This window comes from Amblyomma mixtum, chromosome 2 (genome assembly GCF_055824585.1).
Source record: "Amblyomma mixtum isolate Tamu chromosome 2, ASM5582458v1, whole genome shotgun sequence".
Classification (NCBI taxonomy): Eukaryota; Metazoa; Arthropoda; class Arachnida; order Ixodida; family Ixodidae; genus Amblyomma; species Amblyomma mixtum.
Window position 1 is genome coordinate 36,101,640 of NC_143013.1, and position 21,599 is coordinate 36,123,238.

The 21,599-nt window shown below is 46.6% G+C and overlaps 1 protein-coding gene across 1 annotated transcript in view; it reads left to right on the plus strand.

Moving 5' to 3' along the window:
- Window positions 1-21,599, plus strand: part of LOC149358978 (plexin-B-like) — a 174,965-nt gene that overhangs the window by 19,676 nt on the left and 133,690 nt on the right. The window contains exon 2 of the mRNA XM_089571152.1: window positions 6,432-6,486. The gene's annotated coding sequence lies outside the window, so the exon portion shown is untranslated. The remainder of the gene's footprint in view (window positions 1-6,431; window positions 6,487-21,599) is intronic.

Below are 21,599 nucleotides of genomic sequence, written 5' to 3' on the forward strand. Positions count from 1 at the left end.
GCGCGGTGGTGCGTGACACCTGCGAGCCTGCTGGTTCGTTTCGGTGCGAGCGGCCAGATTTTTCGTCATTTCCTAAGAAAAACCTGTGAGCATTTGCGTTTGTCTATGATCATGAACTTTGTTTTTGTACGTGAGGCACATTCTTCGCGTTTCGTAAACGTAGCAGTCATCCGGACTAGTTCGACAAATCGTAGCTCTTCGTCGTATACACGGAAGATTCCTTGCAGCTAGCGAGCGGCGGTGAGAACTGGAAAGTTGCGAACGAATAGTTCCGAACTTCGACACGAAATTCTTATTTCGGTGTAACTTTCAGAAGTTCAATAACTCATTGCTTTAAGAATGCTGTGAGTATAGCTCTGGAATTTATTTTTCCTATTGTTCCCACGCTCCGTATTCACGCGCTGTTTCAGATGACATGACATGAACGAATTGAAAAGGCATGAACATGGTGTCATCAAGCATAAACCGGCTCAATCTGTAACTAACGTGAGAGAGAATTTTTCTATCTTATACAACAAGGTAAAGCCTCATTTGATCGCTTCCGCACCCCAATGTGTTTCCGCTGGCTGATGTTTCCAGCAAGTTCCTCACAACCACCAGCGCCTTTGGCCACAGGCCATGGTTATATCTTTCGCGCAGAACAACGGACATAGTGTTGTTATTCGTAAACAAAAATAGTAAACATTCAAACCCAAAATGTGCACTGAAAGAACATGAGCAACATGATTAAATGAATGTGTAATTAAATAATACGTATTTAATTTTAAACGGAACTAAAGAAATCTTCGCATCGAAAGCGCACCAAAACAAAATAAAAACAGGTTTCCCACGGAGTACAACTTCACGGCTAAGATTATCAAGGTCACATACGCTCAAAGCCCAGACCACAAGTGGGAACAAAAGAAGGTAAGCAGTAAAAAGGTGAAAGCAACCAAACGAGATTGTACGTGTGTATAGAAAGCAGTAATCTAGATTCAATAAGCCGAAAATAGCGACTTGCATTGCCCAACACTCATAACACTCCTATATGAATTTCGAATTTGTGTTCTTAGATGACCGGATGTTTATTCGTTGATTTATTTTTCTGCTAAAACATAAAAATCATGTCTTTTCAGCGCATTTCTTTAAAACATGCAAAACGATTAGCGGCTCTAAAATGTTTCCACCAAATTCTGACCGATACAACTCCACAACCGCCACTTTTAGAGAAAAACAAAATAGTGGTTTCTAATTTTCGCCTGATTAAAAAAAAATAGTCAGGACAAAATTAAGAAAAGATGAGGTGAACTTTGTCATAGTTATTGCTCTAGTGAATTCTGTCGCATTTATCACAGTTATTGGTCATGTGCTTGTATTGTTAGAAAACACCCATGGCCTAATCACGTGTTCCGCCTTCCGGAGGTGACGTACCTGAAAGCGCGAATGAGGTTCCCACTGACCCAGGGAGTCTTCAAATTTTTCATCGTCAGTGCCAATTCACTCAATGTAAGCCGCCGGCCTATGCTCCAGTGCCGTGTTTCTGCAGCACTGTTGTCAATGCCAACGCGTGTTGCTTTAACAACGCTGCCCACGCCAACGTATGCAGCGCACATCTCTGTCACTACCGCCACATAGCTCAAAGCACAGACATTAGTTTGATAGCAGTATTAGCGGATGAAAAAGGCGATATGCAATGCACAGCGCGAGTCTGTGTGGCAGTTTAGCACGAGGCCTGTTCGGCTGCGGTGATAGCCTACTGCTCTCGCGCAGTTGCCAGCCAAGCTAATATGTTCGCGACGCCGCGGGTTCGAACCCCAGTCGCGGATATTTATTGGATTTATTTCTATTTATTTATTTAACTTGGAATAAACCCATAAAGGTCGACAACATGAAATCATCGCTAGATCTTGCTCGAGGGTCACCCATCAGAATAGGGCTTTCGCACGAAAATAAAATGAACGACCACGGTGCGCTTGGTTGGACACGCAGTCCAAACCACGCACAGCGCAAACGCACTTCTGTTTGCTCTTATCATTTAATAAAATTGTAAGAAAAATTTTTAAGACTGAATTTCCTTCGTGCTTTGTGCGCAGCGCTAAAACGGTTCTATGCAAACAGTTTATTCATTCAAGATTTAATCTTTGTACAACTCCCTTTGGAGGTACTGCGCCGGGAGTTTGCTTGCTCCGTGGGCAGCAACCAAACAGGCGAGCGAACATTTGAAGGTCAAAGAAGCGCTTCCGGTCTTCAAGTTGTTTTGAAAAGCGCACGAGAAACGCGTGTGTGTACTGCCGAGACAGCGAGTTCGTGTAGCCTGTTGCTATTTGTGTGACGCCTGGTAGTATTGACCCGTCGCGGCTTGCGGACTTGCGCACGAGATGAAGGCCGAAAGCAGGTCGGCTATCGAGCGCCCGCTCTTAGTTTCGTCCGTGGCGTTCGAGGTACGCTGCCCTCAGAAGGGGTTCGTTTTGATTTTTAATGGAAAACGGGCAGTCTATGTGAAATACGGCGCACTAAACAGGACTGTAAATTCCTACTTGGACGTCTTTCTGTCCGTACTATCGCGCGGCTCAGGTATCAGGCTTGAGCAATGATAGAAAAAAAATATTCATTGTTTATAAGAACATACAAAAACATTGCAATGCTTTGACTACATGTGTCAGTACTTTCGCACGTAAAATGCATATTTTTGGGCTGCCTCGGTAGCGCAGTGGTTATGGCGCTCGGCTGCTCACCCGAAATACACAGGTTTGATCCCAACCGCAGAGGTCGCATTTCGATGAAGAATAAAGGCTTGAGGCTCGTGTATTGTGCGGTGCCAGTGCACGTTTAAGAACCTCATGTGGTCAGAACTATCTGGGGCCTTCCACTACGGCGCGTCTCATAGCCTGAGTCGATTGGGAACGTTAAACACATATAATAAACAGGCATATTCTTGGTTTTGCAAATATCGGCGTGACAGGGAATAGAAACCCTTCGCATGCTTTTATGATGCTATGCCTTTTAAAGATAGGTGTGCTGTAACTTTTATTAGGATGTCTCTAACGTACTGTGCCTCCCTCATAAACGCATAGCGTGCTAAAGCACTTCTTAAAGCGGTCGCATTAAGGCTCCCGTTCCTCAGAAAATCCGGCGTCGTTCTCGTAGTCAGCATTGGCGTCGTCGGCGTTGTGAGCAAAAAACTCCGGAAAAGCAAGGTCACGTGACCTTGTGGCGCCATCATAACCTGTCCACTGGATAGTGAGCAAACTGGACACCGTTTTCGGAGGCAGTTAAATGATGGTTAGTCACTAGAGGTTGCTCGGGAAGAGCAACCTGCAGCATGGGCCGCACAAGTCCTACCGGTTGCAGCAACTGTCAGCACCTGCTAGGGCAGTGGCGCATCGCTTAACCGCTGCACCACTACGCCAGGACGGGTATGAGTACGCCCAGATATATATGAATGTCAAGTCGAGAATACGCGTAAACCTGTTAAAGCTACTGCGTCATACCCCTAAGGCGAAGTTTAAGTGTCCCTTCCAATTTTTTTTTTTTTGTCTTCGCGCGTGGTGCCTGCGCATAATTCGTTTTTTCTGATCACTCCTTCCTTCCGTTCGGGATATTTTCGTCGAATGACCGCAGAGAAAAAGAGTAGTAAGCATGATTAAACGTGGAGTGCTGAATGCCGCCTTGAGCTTGTTTTTCTCCCGCCTTGTCCGTGCTCTCTCTTTTCTGGGACTCCCGCTGGCCTCGAATGCGAATCGGTGCTGCGTTGCTCTGTTTACAACGCCCCTGGCGCTGCTGTGACCAGCGTCTCGCGAACAAACAACACTGGGACTCGACTCCCGACTAGACCTCGTCGATGCGAGCCGTCTGGTCGCGTTTCTCCCTTTATTTGCAGCCGACAAAATGTTTCGCGAAATAAAAAAAAAAAAGCTGCGTCAGCTCACCTCGGGAAAGCCGCGTACCTCAGACGTCGTTCACTCCTTTTTTTTTTTTTTGGTTTCTCCAAGTTGCGGTGTTTATCTGCCAGCGCGATGCCCCCGGGTCTGGTCTGTACTCCTCCTCAACAGGTCGAAATGCGTGGATGTAAAAACGGGTGAGATGACGTTGGTTCTTTTTGCTGTTTTCAGCTTGGGTAAACACGCTTTGCTTTATGCCCCACATTCGCAGTAACGCCTCAGGCTGACTCTCTTTTATACTTGTTTCTGTTCGATCGGAGGCGTTCAGTCCTTGCGCATATTTATTTATTTTTTTAACTTCGCCGTGTCGGGTGTGTGTCAAATTTCGTTAATTCATGACAGACCGCGTCCTTGTTGCCAACATACACTTGCAGATAGAAATACACAGACTTCTGTGAAAAGCACGCGTACACTATTGCATGGAAATATTATATAAGTTGTTCTTGTTTTCCTGAAGACGCACGTACACCAGCGAAATGAGAACTCGGCATTCGTGCCACACCGACAGGAACTTCTGTTCGCAGAGGTCATAAGGACAACTTGCTACTCTGCCGCCGTACTATTACGCTAATTCACGCTCCGCATACCCCCTATCCCGTGTCCCATTGCGTCGCCAACCTGTAAATCAGAGTTTGAGCACACCGCGAGGCGAGATCAATTGCCGCGTGCTGCACCTTCGCGGTGTCATCTGCGCATGCGTGCTCGTTACAGACATCGACTGCACATGCGCAGATGGGTCCCGAAAGCCATCTTCCGCCCCTCACCAGCCACAGAGCGGGTGCAGTTGAATCCGGGTGTGAGTGGATTGCAGTAGCGGACAGCGCATTGCGGGCGCCTAAATCTCGCCAAGAGCGCTGTCCTACTTCATCTACTAGGCCATGTTCCCACTCTTCATTACTCCGATAACTAGATTGCTATCCTTCAAAAAAAGGCTAGCTTCTGTCAAACTTATTTACCCCACGATGCCGGCCGGGCTCTAGAGGACTCACGTAAGGGTAGTTGGTGGCAGGAAAGCGTGGTTCATTGCAGACTCAAGCAAAACGCTTTATGTCGGAGCATCATGTGATGATTATTCAACTCATGCAGAGATGTACACAACACTGCATGGGCTTTATGACTAATCTGGACACCGGTTTACCACCGGCGGTTTTGTGTTCGGAAAAGAATATTGCTCTTTAAAGTGCTTTTAAAAGTTTTAGAAAATCGCTGAGCTGTGTAAAAGATTCCCATCGCTCTCCTCTTACTGGATACTTTGAATGTAATAACGTTTTGTGCCAGAGTAAGGACGCTAAGGTTCTTATATATATATATATATATATATATGGAGAGGTTAGCTAATCTTGCTAGGTGACCGTCAGCGGAAACTGGTGGCCACCTCTCGGGCTCTTGTCACGACTGCACTGACGGACGGGACCCTTTACACCAGTGCGATCACAGTTTTTATCCCTTGATTTTGCCTTGCTCTATACATTCACGTGGCTTCATGCACTTTTCTGTCAGCTGCTGAAACACGCCGACGCGTCAGGAGTTAGCGTCGCCTAAGTGCCCGCTAGTCGTTAGCGCTACCACGGACTTCGACGCTGCGGCGGCATCTCCTCTTGGCTCGCGTTTGCCCCGACGCCTTTTGCTCCGAGACCCTCGTCGTCAGCAGAGGCGGCATCGGGGGTCTTCTCCGTCTCGCGGCGCTGGTAAGGGGCGCCTTTCGGGGCGTTTAATTAGCCCGAAAGCCGAGGGATCGGCCAACCATGACACCCAGCAGGCTCGTTAAGCGGAGGGCGCGAGCGTTTCCCAATGCGGGGACCGGAATTCCGACAAATTAGGTCGTCGCCACGTCTGCCCATTTGTCGCCGCTTGCCTTCTTCTCGTTCGCACCCCCTTTAATTCTCCAGGCTCCTCTGGCCATCTTTATGTTTGCTTCGGCATAAAGAAAGGTGTTTTTTGGCTTCTTACGTTTCTTTTTCGAGTTGATGCTGTTTTGAAGGAAGGTTGCTTCAGTGACAAAGAAGTACTTGCTGCGGTAGTTGAAAAGAAGACAGTGCTCAGAGCAGCTGCGCTCAACGTGTATTTTTTCTACAGTAGGGCAAATTTCGCTCTGGTATAAATGCGATCGTATGTTTATTTAGATCGCTTCAGTTTCGGACTCACGTCATGACATCTGACCATTAGTGAGGAGAAGCATTTTTGATTACTTTGACATGGTGAATGACAACTATAACTAAAGCGAAAAGGGTCAATGTAGCTGACATTCGCTGATATTCGGTATATATATATATATATATATATATATATATATATATATATATACGAAGTTTCTGCTTCTTCGCCTTTTGCTCTTTGTATCAATAATTCGACAATAAATCAACAATAATTCAAAATCATTATTCAGGAAATGAATGGCACATAACGTGACAAAAGTAACATTGTTCGTGCAGCCAACTGCACAGAGATATGTGTTCTACTAACTACGCTGACAAGAAAACTTACGCATTTTTGTTTTTCTTTCTTTTTCAGCACCTGACAGTCGTCGCAGCCTTCCAGGAGGTGCCGGTTTCTGCAGCGAATAAAGGTAGATTTCCGTAGAAAGCAGACATTTGCGGACAGTCCGATGTGATGCTATAAATGCACAGGCGCGAGACAGAATTGATTGATTCAATAAGCCTGCTTCGCAGTTTTTTTCACTGTCGTCTGTCGCGCTTACTAAAATAACCAGTGGTCAATAATGCGATTCGATTTATTCTCTCTCTGCAAAAAATATGCTGCCGCGACGACCGTCAGCGGCACGAAACCTAATACCCCCCATCCAGCTAGCTGTCTGATTGCGTCATCTGTCGGTCTCTTCATTACATAGAAACAGCGTTCGCGCATTCTAATTTTGTCGCCGATATTGACGTAAGGTGTTCGGCGCTTCTGTCAAAGAGAGGTGCTGCCTGGTAGATTTTGTCTGCACTAAAAGAGTCGCGATGTAATCGCTGGTGAACACTGCCTATTAATACTGATTCTAAATGCACACTGAAGGGAAAACCAGTGGAAACAAAAAGGTACACGATACTTATATATTACCCCGCGTGAACATTACCAACATTTTGTTTGCTTTTTCTGTGTCAAAAGCTCACGTTTCTCCATTCACCCCCCTCTATTTCCTCAGGAAACACCGGGAATGTTACGTCATTTTGGGCGTCATCTCTCTTGCGAATCAGACGTAATGGCGGATATTTCAGTAAGAACAAAATAAAAAAAATCCGCTTTTCCCGTTAGTCGCACGGATCATCGTTAAAATGTTTATCCACAGATGGCGCCACCATACTATTCACCATAATTCCAGCTTATTACTGTGCACGATTCACCGTTTGCAAAAAGCGCGAACGGCCTTGAGATATCGCGCTTGCCTGCGCTCCTCGAGTGTCTATACACGACTCCTTCACGCAGACCCATTGGTTAGCATGCGAAACTAGAGGGGCATTTGCAAGCGACACTTCACGTTTTTGTATTTAAATAGTGCTCGTCGGGCTATTTGCCTACTTCAACGGCATTTTTCGTCAAAATAATATTGCACGCGAATGGGATGAGCGAAATGTGGCCAGGAAAGTAATCACTTTACCGAGCTTACCTAGAAATTCTATAGGGGCGGTACTCAAGCCTTTCGCTATTGCGACGTTTTGCGCTGCTTAGACAAGCTCTGTTCTCGTAGTTAGGCTAATGATTATTTCGAATGTATGGATGCTAATATATCAATTTAGCAGCAACTGGTATTTCTCTTTACTGCCTCCTTTTATCAGACTAAGCATGTAGCTATGCATTTCCGGTAGGAGGTAATTCAACATGATTTTAAAGTATGTATACTGCAACTAATGCTAGTAAGTGCTATAACCCAAAGCACCCTTAATCCAATTCACCTAGTGATCTGCAAAGCGAAAAAAATTTAGTGGAATTCAAAATTTTAAGGACAGTCCACAATTATCGTCTCTGTAACCGTCCATCTGTGGCATGGTCATTCTTGCTATGCACCGAAAATATTCTCGACAAAGTCAGAACTGTGACATAACTCAGATTCGTACTCGTAACATTTATGCGAAGAAGCTTCCTTTTTTTTATTTCCCTCTCTTGCTGGTTGGTGGTCAGAATAAAATTACAATGCTAACGAAGAACGCATCCTATATTAATTGCTCCCAATACTACCGCATTTCACTCATCGTTCGCTCTGCAATAAGGCAGTAGAGCCAGTCAAACGTACTATCAGGAACGAATGAAACGCGAACAAGAAAACGTAGGTGGCAACATAATAACGCCAAATTATTAGCGTCTGAATTAAAAATACTAGCGAGGTTCAATAACACTTCTAAAGAAGAGTCTTTGCACCTTCGAAAATAATATAATAGAAACCAGTATTCAGCTTCCCCTCGCTAAGAGCTGCGTATTTTACTGTCCGTGGTTCAGTTCCCTTGTTCGCGTTTCATTTCTTGCTGATGGTACGTCACTGCGCTTTTTCGTGGCACGTCACCGCTTCTTCTGTTTTTTTCCTCTATAGAAAAAAAAAAGGAAAAAACAGGCACACATTAAGAGAAGCTGAGTGCGACGGCTTCAGCAACAAACACAACGAGGTCCGGCCAATCGGCACGTAGACCGGAATCGCCCGGAGCCGTACACACAACAGCCAGCCATGGAAAGAGAGGAACTCGCGAGGGAGGTTGAGTTTGAATCAAGGCTCACGATTCGGGGTGCGTTAGTCATCGCCACGTTTCCGGCACCGCGAAGAATGCTTGACGTGTTGGTCGAGTGTGGGATCGATCTTTCTGCCCCATGTTCTCCTCTTTCATTCCCTCTTCGTGCGTTCGTTCATCGGTTTACCCTCGTGGCTGCGAGGGGGAAGTAATGGTAACAAAGGATAAGCACAGGATGGAGAGAGAGAGAGGCGCAGAGCGAGGAAATGGGATAACGAAATAGGGAAACTGGGAGCGCGAACCGAAATAGAGTGCGTGAGGTGGGAAGAAAGCGAAGGTGCATAACGCGATCAGGAGTCGAGCGAAAGAGAGAGGGAATAAGCGACGTACCCGATTGGGGTGCGCTTTGCTTCGCCGCCGGCCTGGTTGGGAGGCGGCGTGGCGGTGTCTCCTGGGAAACGGTATGCGTGCCCCTTCAGCGGCGTGACGCCGATTCTGGTGCGACCCTCAGCTAGCTGAAGACCGGGTATGCTGAAGAAAGCGAAAACCTTGGGCTAATCTGTTCTCTCTTTGCGCGACGGTTTCCCTTTTCTGGATGCCTTCCACGGCAAGGAAATTTTTGTATATTTTTTTATGTGATCGTACGCAATACGGTGACCGGAATGGTAAGGCAATGGACTCACTGAAGAAAGCGAGTGTACTCAACGCGTTATGCCGGGGGGGGGGGGGGGGGGGGGGGGGAGCCAGATGACTCCCCTGATCCCCTGTTCGGTCAAAAATGGGTTCTCTGTATCAGTCTGCAAATTGAAAAAAGACTTAAATCACAGGAAGCACTAAGGAATTCGTCGCACGAGAAATTGGTAAATCGAGGTTCTGTGTGGTGCCAGTGGACGTTAAAAGTCACCAGGTAGTCGATATTATTGTAGCGAACGCTACATTGAACTTGCGATTTCACCCCGACCTTGTGCCGTTGCCTAGCAACCGCCGCAGCTGGTGGACACCGCACGCTCGCCGCGCCATCTGGCATGACGTCACACCGCGCGCCTCGCCACGGAGCCCCCGCCGCCGTTTGGTATGACGTCACACGGCTTGACTCGCCGTTGCGCTCTCTTTCGCTACGTATATCCTGGCATAGCCGAGCTAAGCCACTGCTAATTTTGTTCCAGAGCCCTCCACTATAGTGCCTAGAATATACTGGCACAATACCTCCACTACGGCACCTCTTCCTTCCTTCCTTTTTTCAATCCCTCCATTACCTCTTCCCTTACGGCGCGGCTCAGGTTTCCACCGAGATGTGACAGTTACAGTGCCATTTCCTTTCTTAAAGAAAAAAAAAACAACTACGAAGAACCATGGTTTGATGCGAAACATTTTCTGAGAAACTTATAAATATTCGTACAGAATATAAACTCATAGAGCACGTCATGTGGTAGACTGAAGTTGCCCACTGACATTTACTCCCCCACCAAGCCTAATTCCTGGTTCAAACAAATGCAGACAGAGCGCGTAATCAGTCGGCTTTCAATGGACGTTGCTTTCATCAATACTGCAGCGAGTGCATGTGTCGACCGATTCTACCTCTTAAATTAGGTTCCGTGGGTTATTGGGTTTCGTGCCTTTCCTCAGTACTCTGTGCGAGCGAACCAGTCAAGTATAGAGTTCCTACTGAAAGCATTCCTTTTCCATTAGACTCTTGTCTGGCAGCATTCTGTCGGGGTATACGTTAATATAATACCGTGCTTCTATCCTTGAAGGTTCATTTCAATCCTCGTTCACATAGCAGCAGTTCCGCTTTTTGGTATTTTTGTTTAAATCAATGTGGTAGTAATTTGGCTCTAGCTTTGAAGTTCGGCTCTTGTGGCTGGAAGTGCCGGCTTTGTGACGAACAGAAAAGGGTGCGAAGATGAAGCGCCACGCCCCCGAACTCGCTTTCGCTGGCGCCGTCTCGATAACTTGGTTCTCATGCGTTATGCACAGGGAGTCGAGGAATATGTGCACGAAAACGGCGATGGTTTTCGCGTGCAGGCCTGAGAACTGCACCCGGTGGAGTCGCCTGCAGGACCTGCTTGCATCGACGTAGACTCCACGTGTACGTTATTAAAAAATGCTCTATACTCAGCTTAGCCTATTTCCTAACTGCACTCGAGGAGTAAAATGTGATTTGGCTTCGGGGCTTGAATTTCTCATAAGCAAGCACCTGAGACGGTTGCAGAAAATAACCGAAGACATTCCCTTTTCAAGCACTTAAAGCCTCGCTATCTCCTTAGTTCTAAACTAAAAGACAGTCATTCGCTAAATGATGTAGACTTAGCTTTTTAAATATAAAAACAGCAAAGTGCACCCATACAAATAACTAATATTTTTTTTTAAATCTTACCTTAATTGAAACCTATCATCACACTGCTTCGGCGGTGTAAAGTTGAAGCGAGACGAATAGACATGGGTCTCATCCTAGAAATAAACGATAACCTAGACTGATAATTAGCATCCGAGGGACTCGTTTTGATCGAGCTTTTCTTTTCTTTATTATTAATTGCGTAATATCTTCCGGAAATGTCATTGATGCACCTAAGCTCCGGGAAAGAACTGCATACAGACTCCCGAACACTATAATGGCGAGAGCTGTTTCAGCTTAATTTTTATCATTGCGCTTTTCCGCAGGAGACCATCGCGTCTGTAAGGCAACAGGCGAATTACCATGTGGTCAGAAAAAATGTGCTTTTAATGAGTGTTCCGAATTGTTCTTGAAAGTTTACTCTAAGATAGTCTTGAGATCGGCTTTCCACGATAGCCCCTTTTCCCATTAAATTCCCGACGCACGTATTTCTCCTCAGGAGATCAAATCCCTTCCTGCCTTCAAAATAGCTTGGAACCAAGGGAACAAGGAAATCAATCGCAGCATAAACTATATGTGTTGAATAACATACGAACTATTTCTTTCTTTGCGAAAAAAAAAAGGTATAGCTTTTGTTGTTGTTCAATGTGAAAAAGTGAGTATTACGGCCCACAATTAAGGATGAAAGGCCACACTTTATATCTCAGAAAGCACAGCCGCAGGTCACATATCCATAAATGGCAACTTTTGGCTGGCCTATATGCGAACAAAGCTATGCTTTATCTCAAATGGCAAGGAGGTGACCAAGCGACCCTCCGAAAGCTTAAAGGATTTTTTTTTTATTGTTTACGAAAGACAACTTGTTGCTACGACGTCGGTAACACTAGAGGCCACGGTAACCCTCCCTGATACACAAACGGGTTCAAGAACAAAGAAGACTCATTTCCTCCGAATCCACCACTTTCCCTGTCTCCATTAAGACAAGGAATCCCTAGCAAGGCTCAAACACGGACACCCTCTCAACGCTTTGCGACGGAACGGATCTGCGCCCCTCGCATAACTGCTTTACGACACCCGCGTCACGCTTGCGGGAATAAACTGGGCAAGCATTCCGAACGCCGCTCAAGTTCGCAGCACATCGCCTGCAGCCGGCGCCGGAGCACGTTTGGACCCACGTTACGAGCGGGATCGGTCAAGGGCGAGATGACGGCGATCCGCCGAGGCAGCCCCCAACATCGCGTCCGTCCAGAGCAGCTCGCAGGTCCAAACTAGATCGCAATAAGGTGCCGCACGGGGCACGATAGGACTGCGACCCATTGTGTCAGTTGGATGCAGCGCACACAATGGTAGATGCGTGAAGTGCCATGTTTTCGCCTTTGATGGATGAAATATGGTTTGATTAGGCCTGTTCTCTCGAGCAGTGGTGAGATTGAAGCACGCTGCACGTTTTCATTTCACATTTCATCTCGAGCGTTCCTTCTGAGCGCTAAACTACTAAGGGTTATTTCTTTTAGAGTGTTTTATCTATTCACACACACACTCTACCCCAAGCGCCCTCGTGCAAGTGTAATACATAAGGGGGAGGAGCCGGCACATACACTTACAGGAAGAGGCGTTCAAAAGGCACAATTAAAACCCATATGAAAAAGTTAGCGCTAGCACTTAAGGCACAACTGTTAGCACATGCAATGAACAAAAGACATGAAGCGTTTACTAATGTTGATTCTTAGAGCTTTGATTTGTTACCTTATGTTTGCTTTACTTTCTATACAGTGATAGACGGATATGTAATATATCAATATTTATTACTGCTGTTTTGGAATTCACCCTGACAGCTTGCAAGCATAGTGTTATGAGAATCCGTTTTCGCGCAGCCTTTCACTGCAAAAGAAAAATGCCTAAAAGTTTTTTGCGAGAGTTTTCTCTCGCTTAACTAAGCTGCACGCAGAAAAAACGCGGGAGCAATGAATAGCACACTGAAAAAATTTCTTACTAAAAAAATTTGCGCGGAAACACGAGGACTAAGCCGAGCATAAACAAGGACGTCCTTAGGTTTTCTTGGCTTAGTCCTCGTGTTTCTGCACAAATTATTTCAGTATGCATATCGTTCAACTAGCGCAACTTTCTGCTCTCCTAAGCAGTGAATAACGAAAGGGCCTGAGGAGGTGCCGCTTCTTCTGGGATGTCCCGCCCCACAACTTTCGAGTGTTTCTTCAATAAACGCTGTTCCTCTCATTTACCATTCAGATTATCGCTACACGCAAAATACGAGGGCGAGACGAGCACACAGACACGGCGCTGAACCTGTCTTGTACTCGTCTCCTCCTCGTCTTTTGCGCTGTAGCGATAATGACAAACCAACGTGCCCAGGTTTCTACCTTGTCTACTATTCAAACTTTTGTAAACAAGTCGGTTTGGCGTAACGAAGATCCTCAAACAACGCATTACTTCAAGGCTCCCTCGCATACCACTACCGGCATTAAAATTTTCAACTACAGGTTGAAACCAATGCACGTTGCACCTTCTTGCCGAGCATGGTCTGCCGGGAATGCTTTGTGCACCGAACGATGGCCACAAAAGTAGCCCAGGACACTGCTGCAGCCTTTCTTGTGCAATGCAGGAAACTCCGGCCACTAAGGCCACAGCTATCGTCCCTAGCTCTCCGACACGGGGGAGAAGCATACGAAACTAACGCTCCACACAGCAGACCGACAGCCGCGTAGGGTTGCGTGCACGGAAGGGACGCGTCGTGGATTGTGGCTGTCTCGCCAGCTTGATGGCTGTGTCGCGCGCCGACGCCTTCCCCCAACCGAACGCGTTTGGGGAAAGAAGACGCCGAGGCTGGGGACGGGGAGCAGCAGGAGCTGGGGCATCGGACCAAAGAGAAAGAGGCTGGCTGACACCGGAGTGGTTTGCGGGGAAGCCCACCACACCGAACCAGAAGCGACAGGGCTCTCACAGACCGAGGGGCGACAGGTTTGTTTTGTTTTTCTGTCGGGAAGCCGTTGGTACAGGAGGGTATGGGACCGGAGGATTCCAATCCCCAACTGGAGCGCTAAGCGTCGCAGAGTGGTCAGGACGGAAGGAGAGGTGCTCTGTTTTTCTTTCCATTGTGCGTAGTGTAGGAGAAAACAAAAAAAAAAAGAAGATTGAAAGACAGGACAAACAGGGCTTATATAGAAGAGTGTAAGGGAGGGGGGGGGGGGGGGGGGGGAGAAGACCGCTTGGATGACGTACGTACGTCCCCGACCGCGAGCGCGCGCGTCTGGGCTGCTGCAATCGAATGAATCAGGACCCGGCATTTTCTGAGAGGCCTCTGGGCTTCCCTCCTTGGCTTTGTCAGGAGGATGCGAAGTTTGGACGACGACGTCCGCAGAAAGTGGGAACGGCGGAAGAATGGAAAACTCGCACCCGGTCCGCCTCACCGCCACTCACTGTTTCTTTTTTTTTTCTTCCTGCAGACGCGTCTCAGCTGGCGAGCTTCCGCTTTTCGGAATGAGTTTGGTCAGTCGCGGTCGTCGCCGCCTCGGTTTTTCCGGCCACCCTGAGCTGTCAGAACGAACACAGTCGTTTCGCAACGCTTAGCTTCGAGCAGCTCCATCCTTCACCGTTTCTTAACAGCACAGTGGTCTTGGTTTTTTTGTTTTCTTTTTTAATACGACAGCATTGCAAGCCCCGTGTGGTCAAAACACGTTTTGGTCACAAATTTTGGCCATTGTCAGGAAGGAAGTGACGTCACCAGACCCGGAACATTCCCATTGGCTGGCGAAGAGTGACATCACCAGACGGGAGCATTTCCATTGGCTGAGGGAAAGTTACATGACCAGAGCGGAGCATTCCCATTGGCTGGAGAGTACACTACGACACCAAACCACAGCATTTCCATCGACTGCAAGGAAGTGACGTCATCAAACCGCAAGTTACATCATTTCCCGGTATAGGCATCAACAGCTGTTAATGCGATTGCATTAGCAACGTATAATGGAATGGGTGAGGTGCGTTTCCGCAGTCAACGCAAAGAGTCATGGGAAAATCGTCTGCTAGCTACTTCCGGTTCCAAATTGCTCAACTGATTGCATGTTTCGCCCTATTCACCGCGTAAGTTGACATCGTTTCTGCGATAAACAACTCTTGGTACTAGTCACTGATTACACTGAAGCACCGAAAGAGAAATTCACCTTCGCCTCATGCGCAGTCTGCAAGTTGATTCGCCTTGTAGCCTGCCGCAGTTGTGATTTTAGGGTGACGAAAGGAGCCTGGTACCTAACGCACTTTTCGCTCTGATATGGTACGTTGCGCAGCGCAGGGCCAATCACACATGCGATTGAAGTAAGTAACGTGGTGACCTTGACTTCATGCAACGTATTTCCAACGGATCACTGAAAGCAGTAAGTACTCGATAAAATATTTCTGCTCCGGAACACGCGGGCGAGCCATTTCATTTTATTCACGCAGCTCCGTACAACACAGCGTGGCATCTATAATCTAGCGCCTCTACTCTCCTTTGCGGCGTTTTCCTGCGTGTTCTCACATGAAATGCCACGTGCACAAGGCGACAAGGCTATTTATGACTGCATCATGCGATGTGCTGAGACGCGCGCCGCGCGCAGTGGCATATATGGGTCGTCTGCTAGCACACTGGCGGCTCTACACGCTGTCAGGAAAATACGAGATTCTAATCAGCTGCACAGATTGCAGTTTATCAAAGTGCGGCAAAAAACGGCTGTATAATGACTTATGCGCTAAACATGTCGAAACGCGCACGAAATCATCTTCAGCGCATATGCACAACAGACATGGACTATACGGCGGCCGGCATATATCAACCATGAAAAAAACGCTTACCTCTCTAGATTGTCCATTTAAGCGCTCAGGTCATGCAGATACGTAGTACGGGCTTCTCTTTCGATGCTTCAGTGCAATCAGTGACTAGTACCAAGAGTTATTTATCACATAAACGATGTCAACTTACGCGGTGAATAGGACGAAACATGCAATCAGTTGAGCAATTTGGAACCGGAAGTAGCTAGCAGACGATTTTCCCATGACTCTTTGCGTTGACTGCGGAAACGCCCCTCACCCATTAGGCGTCCATCATTATTTTCAACGAGACAGCATGGAGCAACCCATGTCGCAGAAAAGCCGGCATCCACGTCGACGTCGTTGGCCGGGAGTGAAAAATCCACGAAAAAAATCGCTAGAGAATTGGCCCATCTAGGTGATAGGTGGGCCACCTAGATCACGTGATCTTGTGGTGTCATCGCATCCTGTCCACCGGATTGTGAGCAAACTGCCCATCGTGGCAGGCGGAACTTAAAATAATGACTGACCGCGATAGGTTACTCGGGAACAGTAACCTCGGTGTCATAAGCCCCACAGGTGGCAGCACCTGCCATCGCAGGGCAGTGGCGCATCGCCTAACCGCTGCACCACTGCACCAGGAGTTGTATGAGGACTGCCATGGTTTTAGGGATGTAGAGAATGACCAATTCCGCATGTATTTCCATTGACCTATTAACATCGCGGCACACCTTCAAGGTATAGCTTAAGTGTGCCCTTTAAATTTCTTTTCGTTCACTCAGCAGGCATGTTTTACAGTGAAGGACGCTTTGCTTATTACACCAGTCATTTTGCGAACAGGTTTGTTTCTTAAATTCTGAGAAACTGTTGTAATGCACTTGCTTAGGCCTTGAATGCATCGCTTTTACAAGGTTACCCTTAAATCGTTTGCGTTCGTTTTCTAACGGAAATTTGATAAAGCCAGCTGCGAATCGGTACCTCCCGCAAGACTGCGCTACATACACGGCGGTTTTTACTTCCAGGCTTGTAGACATTTTGTAAAGACACCGGAGACACAGGTTTGTCCCGTTGCGAAAATGGCTTTCGACGCCTCATTAAGCGCCTGTGAGCGACGAACCAACCATGATAAAAATTGAAATAGTCTATGTATATTGTCGATGAGCAATTCTTGTATGCGTTGTGGTTTTGCGCAACGCTGCACAATTTTCTGTACCCCACTCAATCGGCACCTGAAAAGTTTTATTTTATAGCCCCCTGCATAAACACTGACTCAATATGATATACATCGGTTATTCTGTGCCGTGGCAAAAAAAAAAAAAAAAGAAGTTTAGTATGTCTGAAAAGTATAAGTTATAAAGACGTAATTGTAATATCTACGACAACGCTCAATGAATCTAATGCAGCATCAGTCAAGGAATGAAGTAGTTGATGAACTGAGCTTTACTATTCCTTTTATACAAAATATACAAAGAAAAAAAGAGCATGATAATACTCGCTTCAAGAATTTCGATTAGCGCACGATTGAAAGTTGCGACACATTTTTTGTCGGTACAACCAATCCGAAGCGGTCGAAACGTCATGCAGCCCGGCTCCGAGCTTAATCGTCTAGACAGCAATCAAATGAACAGAAAATCTACCACCTCTGCTATAAGGATGTAATTCAACGCGAAATTTTCTTGCCAAGCGGAGCGTACATTGCACAAGTAAACTGGTTGAAACTTTCTTCAAACCACGAAAAAAAAAAACGGAATATATTATCGACCGATCATCGGCGGGAGTTTTCCGACAGCGGGGAGTAACAAAGCGGGTGTAGAGTCTGTTTAGACTGGCAGTGAAAAGAAAGCTAGCTGCACATTATGCATGTCACTGTTGTATAGGAAAGCAGATTAGGTCGCTGTTAGTACTGTTTACCAAAACCAGAGCCGCACGCCATTGTGAGGACTAAACAGCTGCTGTCAGCGCGTCAATGCCTGTATTCGCGGAGCTGTTAGCGCAAACAGGGGCTTCTTTATTGCAAGGCTTCCATTTCGCAAAATATAACATCTAGCTGTGCAACAGCCGACATTTCGGAAAATCGTTATTCGTTGTTCTGTCTGAATGGCTTTGTTAACCGTAGTCCCCCTTAAACACCGTGCCCTTAAGGTAGCACCGGCTGCAAGGCTACGTTATATTACTTGGGTTCAATATATCTAAGCAGATAAATCATATAATCAGAATCGTGTATTCATATCGTATCATTATTGTCATTGTCATTATCATATTCATATTATCATTATCATATCTGATTATCATATAATCAGATAAGCAGAATCGAGAGCCTCACCATTGCACGTTAAAACTTTAAATACCCGTGAGGCCAATGGGCTTTATAGCACTTAACGATGCAGAGTACAATGCCATCAAATTAGTGCCCTGCGTAAAAAAAAAGAAAAACTGTTCTTTCGCCCTTTCTGTGTGTACTGACGTTTGTCCAGGAGCAAGAAAATTCATTTCTCGCCATGAAAATTGGTTGTCAAACAGCTACCTCCGGTCGATTCAAGCTTCTGACGTCCTTGCTGAAAAGGAAGGGTTGCCGTTTTTTTCACGTGAATGGCAGTGCAGTGTAGCCTCAGGGATCCGCGCCCGGCCAGATGCAGACATTTTACTTGCGAAGTCGGCCAATGATGGCGCCACCTGCAATTAGTTTTTGGTATTTTCTAGTGTATAAAGTCCACGTTTTCAGTGAAAGCGGTTAGTGAACTTTGTTTTTCTTAACAGTGCGACGGCTCATTTTTCTATTGATGCCATAGGCACTGGCAAATACGGCAGCCAGAAATCTCATTGAAAATAGGCTTTGTACATAACCGACGAAGCTTCTGCAAGTCGCATTGAAGGCTCTTAGAACTTAGGTGCAAACAAGGCTCAAGTTGAGTTTGAAAACGAAAGCGATCTACGTTGATTTTTAAGGTGTGTCGTGCTTACATTCCGTACCGTGTTTGATGTCTGGTAAAATTCTATAGCTGCAGGCGCTACCCCTACATCTTGCACAATATTATCTCGCAACACAACAGGGGATTTGCAATCATATCTTTTATAAAAGATCCAACGTTCAATACTTTGGACGGCGCTTTGGGATTCATTTTCCTCCATCTCTTGCGGTTGCTATGGGACAACAGGAGACACGAATGATAGTATCGGGCAAAGCAACGAATAGTAGCAGATCAAAACTGCAAAAGAAATGTCCACAAACACAGACACGTTTTCCGGGATTGCGTTCGTATTTCAAAATTGATTTCGTGGGAGCAGCATTATGTACTCGGTTGGAAAAAGGGTGTTTGCTTTTACTTTCTCTCAGCCTTGTTTAGATCCCTAAAACAAATAACTTGGCCAATCCTTAATGCCTTAGAAGTTTTACTGTTTGTTCTGCAGGGCGTTCTCGTAGAGAAAGGAAATAATGGTCCCAGGGCGCAATCCGAAGAAAGAACGCGTGCACACGGATATTTTCTTACCTTAAGCTGGGCGCCAAAACGAACAAACGGAATCTCTCGTAAGCCAGAATTAAACGAACACCCACACCGATGGTGGCGTCCGACGCGTATAACCGAACGTCCTTGCACCTCGCACGATTCCATCAGGATTTTGTGTTGCTACAACATCAAAATGAAGCTAACAAAAAAAAAAAGCAGAAATCAGAACAGCATAGCGAAGCGTGAAAGGCGGAGGGGCACCCAATGTTTGCTCCGTAGCGTGTTACAGTAAAACGCGTCTCCGTTCGAACATGATGTAACTAACAAAAAAAAGCCATTACAGTTGCCTTTATCGGAGAAGTATTTGTACTTTGGCGGCTGTCAGGTGCAGGGGCGGGTCGCTAAAGCGTTATGACGAAACTCGGAAAATTGAGATGGGTTTTTGGGCTTCTTGTCCGCTGAATCTAGCGCGAAAGTTTCGGCATTTCTTGCTCTGCTTGTTTTTCTGGTTCGTTTCGAGTGTTTCCGCTAGAGTTATCCAATTATATAAATCGAAAAACCTTAATTACGTCTTGTTTGGACTATGTGCTATCACAAATTAGGAAGCAAGGCGGAAAATGAGAAATCTGCTACGTGAAGCTGTTCCGTGGGAGAAACCTTGAGAACTTTTTTTTTTCTTTTAAACCTTCAGGTGGGTAACTTTCACTTACAAATTCCGAAAGTAAAGGAAGCAACAGCGTGCAAAAAGTGGTATTTCGAGATTGTCGCTGCCACAAAGTATAGCACGAATAAGGTTACCTAGAATTTTTCCAGAGCGCACCAAACTTCATTCACTAATTCAGCGCCTCCAAAATCTGCGTCTGCGATGTTACATTTAAACAGGGCAATTATTCTGGAATTATTCACTGATTTTTATCTTCCGCGCAGGAAAGCTGTTCTTCATTTTGTTTTTGTTTTTACATATAATACAGACAATCCCGTGGTGCATGTTCACTAAAGCTTTAGAAAGCAGAAAAGAAAAATGCTCCTGCAGCTTGGAAAATTTTTTTATTGAACCATACTCCATTTTGCGCTGTTTCGTATCAGTTTAAGCTTGGTTAGATGCGAAAGCAGTGACCATATTATAAGACCATGCAGCAACCCAACGTGTTTTCTCTTCCATAATGTGGAGTGCTCGTCACTTACTGAGTAAGACACCAAGCCTCGCAATAGCGTGGCGTTTTGTTTTTTTTTCTCGATCCTATAGCATCCACCTCGTCGGGCAAGCTTACTTGTGGGCCGCCGAACAGCATTCGTCATTTACGTGCACAGGGCAACTTACGTGCACTCGACAAACAACATTACCTGGTTAAAAGTTTCGGGTCAGGTTAATGTGCGAAACTAATCTGGCTATTACCACTTTACGCCGCTCACTGCAACAGCGGAAGCAATTTCAGGAATTCCTCAAGTACTGTCTTCATTTGCTTCTGCGCTGTTTAACAGTCGCAAGTTGAGCTTTCCTCGATTTCCTCCATTCCTTTTTACATCCCCTCTTTCATTTCCGCTTTAGTGCAGTACAACCAATCTGAAGAACCTTCTGGTTAATCTCCCTGCCTCTCCTTTTCCTCTTCCTATCTCTTTCAAGTTGACCTTGGTACCAGCAGCAACGCTGCTCATACTCGGTGGGTCTTCTGAAGGAAAAAAGGGCACCCTCAGTTTTGTCTCTCTTCTTCTACTATCATTTATCCCTCTATTTTCGTTTCCTGGCCGTCTTGCTTAGGAAAGCGTCGCTCACGCTTCCCTGGGAAACGCCTCGTCAGCGAAACAAGAGCAGGAACCATAACAGGTTGGTCTCCCCTGCACTTCACCGTCTCGCTGGGCCATTCTGATTCAAACGACGTTCTCGAGAACCACACTCGAGGCCCCAACGCCACCCCGTGCGCGACGGTGCCCTGGGTAAACATTGGGCACCGGCGCGGCGGACCACAGGCGTGGCCGAGATGGGATCGCGGATTTGCATCGGCAATGATTCGGGAGGTGCTTGCGTGTGTAGACGGGACTCACCCGGCGAGATTGGGCACGGAAGCGGTGCCGGACCATCGCAGCACAGCCCTCACGTCTCTGCCCGTGGGGAGGACAAGTCAGCGGGGGCTAAGGCTCGAGGGCTTGGACGGCGTTGAAGTGGCACTCGCTAGCGAAACGTCGACGAAGCGCTGAACCTTTCTTTGGGAGAACGTGGAGGAACAGCGATTTTGTCGGGCACTGGGGGATTCAGATAAAGGACACCCCGCTCCGCTGATCCTGCCACTTTTGGCCAGGGGGACGGTCAATCAGTATGCTGTGGGCTTGAAGGATTAGACAGAGCTGAGCTCGAGGGCGGCTGCGTTATGCCAACATTTTTGGGAGGAACCACAGAAACAACTGACGTTGCCATCTAGAAATCCTTGCAAAGTAATTAGGG